Genomic DNA, 3,301 nt, shown 5'->3' with positions numbered 1-3,301 from the left:
ATTAAAAAAAAAAAAAAAGTCTTGTGAATGAAAGTGCTTTGGCAGAAGTTTTCTGTTGTTGTGTTGGTTGTGGGATTCCCCACCCCTTTTATATTTTGGGGGTTATGCTTTCACCATTAAAACTAATGCTAACATTATGAATTGTTTCCTATTTTGAGTACCAGATGGAATTAGGTATACTCTTAAGATTCAAGAACAATCTCCTTAAGAATTTACATGCTGTTGAGTAGGCTGCCCTCCTTGCCACCCTAATAATTATCACCTGAAGAAAGAGATGCTAGACATCAGAAATAATTGTTACTTGATCATTAGGCTAGAATAAGCTTGCCAAAAACGGAATGAATGGAGCCAAGTATGAATCATTGTTCACAACCATTAGATGTCTCCTGATATTATTTTAGGACCGTTTCTTAAAATTCTCCTAGTTGTTAGCAAAATGCCTGTAATGTTTTGCCTTTAAAATATGGGTCTCCTCTCTCCTCCCCTTGTGCGGGGGATTAAACCCAGGGCCTCACACACAATAGGCAATTGCTCTACCACTGAAATGCATGTACCTTCAGCCTCTAAAATAGGGATTTATTTAATAAAATATATGGATTCTTTCTGGTCAATGTTAATTCACTCACCTGGAGTCAGCTTAGGATTTTGGTAGGAACCAGAAGGGCAGTGATAAAGCAATCTGTTTCTAGTCAGCTGCTCTAACAATGAAATTCTGATCTTAGATAATGTTTTCATATAGTAGGTGTCTGACTTAAATCTTTGCTGATGAGAGAACTCATCCAGTAATCTGAGATGACTGTCGGCCTAGTTTCAGACGCCCACGCAGACCTTCCTAGGGGAGAGAATGAATGGAATCTTGCTTGGTATACCAACCTTAAAAGAGTATAAGCTTCTCTTTTGTAAAGTTTAAACATGTTAGAGCTTTGAACGTTGTGCTTACTGTGGGAAGGAGCCCAAAGCTTTTGACATACCAAAGACTGATTAGAGAAAGCAGTCTTGTTCACAATGAAATGAATGAGTGAGACAATTTTATTGGAGTGGGTACTTTTGTGAAGAGTGATTAATTTTCACCAGGCACATGGAAATGGAGGAAAGCCATCCCAGGCAAAGGCACAGAGGTGGAAAATGAAATATATTTGGCACTGTGAGTCAGTTGGCAGGGGCATAGAATATGGCGTGTGGGAAGGACTGTTAATTGCATGGTGACAGACATAGTAGCCCTGCTGATTTATGACCACTGAGTTGTTATCTGCCTTCTTAAATGAGGACTCAATTTCAGTATTCTAGAAGTTGTCCTTAGCTTTGTAGTATAACCTTGGAAAAGTTAGTTACTCTATCTGGGCATCAATTTCTTTATCTATAAATGAAGATGATGCTAACACCTATTTCATAGGATTATGGTGAGGATTAAACAAAGCAGTAATTAGCCTTTATTAATGTCTTGATATTTACAGTACAGTAAGCAATATCAACTACCAAATTGTTTCCACATAGTGCTGAGTAGTCTTTTGTGTTAAAAACAACAGTGGCTGGGACTAGAGCTCAGTAGTGGAGTGCTTGATTAGCACATGTGAGGCACTGGGTTGGATCATCAGCACCACATAAAAATAAATGAATAAAGGTATTTAAAAAAACAAAAAAAATTGAATAACCCTCTTCAATTCAGTTTCCATTAGGTTCGCTTCTTTTTCATTTCCTTCCTTTTTTTCTAAAGTTGAAATCCAGCATTATAAGGTCTCTGGACTAGACCTGTAAGTCATATATCAACATCTTTTTTGTGTATATTTATAGTCATTAAGAAAACATACGGTATTACTGTATTTTGTACTTTTTTAAAAGTGCGGGGTGGCGCACACCTATAATCCCAGCAGCTTGGAAGGCTGAGACAGGAGGATCATGAGTTCAAAGCCAGCCTCAGCAACAGCGAGGCGCTAAGCAACTCAGTGAGTCCCTGTCTCTAAATAAAATACAAAATAGGGCTGGGGATGTGGCTCAGTGTTTGAGTGCCCCTGGATTCAATCCCCAGTAAAACGGACAAAGAAAGTAAAGTATTCACTCTGTTCTGCAGCTTGACTGCAGAATCTGTTCAGGTCAAGGCGCAATCACAGCAACTCAATCTCAGCAACTTGGAGGCTGAGGCAGGAGAATTGCAAGTTTACAGCTTGGCAATTTAGCAACACCCTGTGTCAATCTCAAAACAAAAAATAGAGTGTCAAGGATGAAGCTCAATTGTAAAAGCCTCCCTGGGTTCCATCCCCATACCATATACACACAGAATTTCCTTGGGCTAACTTATATAGGCAAATCTTGTTCATTTTAGCTGTATATTATTCAAAATAAAAATGCACCACAGTCATTGGTCATTTTAGCTTGTTTCTTGTGTGTTGGGGAGGGTACTGGGGTTTAAAATAAGGACACATTACCACTGAGCTATATACATCACCTGCCCCTATATTTTCTGATTTGGAGGATTGAATCCAGAGATACTCTACCTACTATTGAGTTACATCCCCAGCCCTTTTTATTTTTTATTCTGAGACAGGATCTGGCTAAGTTGCCCAAGCTGGCTTCAAACTTGAGATCTTCCTGCTTCAGCCTCCCAAGTAGCTGGGATATAGCTACATCATTGCATCCAGCAGGATGTTTCTTTATACAGCCATTCCTCAGTATCCGTGTGGGATTTTTTTCCCCCTAGAATACATGCATGAATGCACACATACACTGAGGATACTCAAATTCCATGGGGGTTTAAGGCCCTTATAGAAAATTGTGTAGTATTTGCATCAAACCTAACACATCTTCCTGAATATTTTAAATTATCTCCAGATTATTTACATACTTAATATAATATACATGCTATGTAAACAGTTGTTATACTGTTTTGATATTATTAGTGACAAGAAAAACGCCTTAGCATGTTCTGTGTATACAGACTGAATTTTTTTTCTCTGAATAATTTGGATATGCAGTTGGTTGAATAAGTGGGTGCAGAACCCATGAATATGTAGGACCGAATTTATTTGCTTTTACATATATACTAAATGAAAATCAAATCTTTTATGGGTACTGAGGATCGAACCCAGTGCCTCATGTGTGCTAGGCAAATAGTCTACCACTGAGCCACAACCCCAGCCCCTAGATAAGGTCTTAAATCGCAGTATTCATGGGTCAAAAAATGTTACCTGCTTTCTTCTGTAGTCCTGGGCTTTGCAACTCTGCCAACTTTATTTAAACATGCCCAGTCCTCAGCCATCTTCATTTCTGTTTGTGAATACTCCTCCCCCCCCCCCCCTTTTTTTTT

At 38.7% G+C, this 3,301-nt stretch overlaps 1 protein-coding gene across 4 annotated transcripts in view; it reads left to right on the top strand.

Annotated features, from left to right (window-relative positions):
* The window catches only part of Naa25 (N-alpha-acetyltransferase 25, NatB auxiliary subunit), a 72,967-nt gene that overhangs the window by 67,392 nt on the left and 2,274 nt on the right, over nucleotides 1–3,301 (top strand). The gene's annotated exons all lie outside the window — the stretch shown is intronic.

This window comes from Marmota marmota, unplaced genomic scaffold (assembly GCF_001458135.2).
Source record: "Marmota marmota marmota unplaced genomic scaffold, marMar, whole genome shotgun sequence".
In the NCBI taxonomy this organism is placed as follows: domain Eukaryota; kingdom Metazoa; phylum Chordata; class Mammalia; order Rodentia; family Sciuridae; genus Marmota; species Marmota marmota.
Note: the sequence above shows the minus strand (reverse complement) of the source record. Positions and strands in the feature narration are given on the sequence as shown.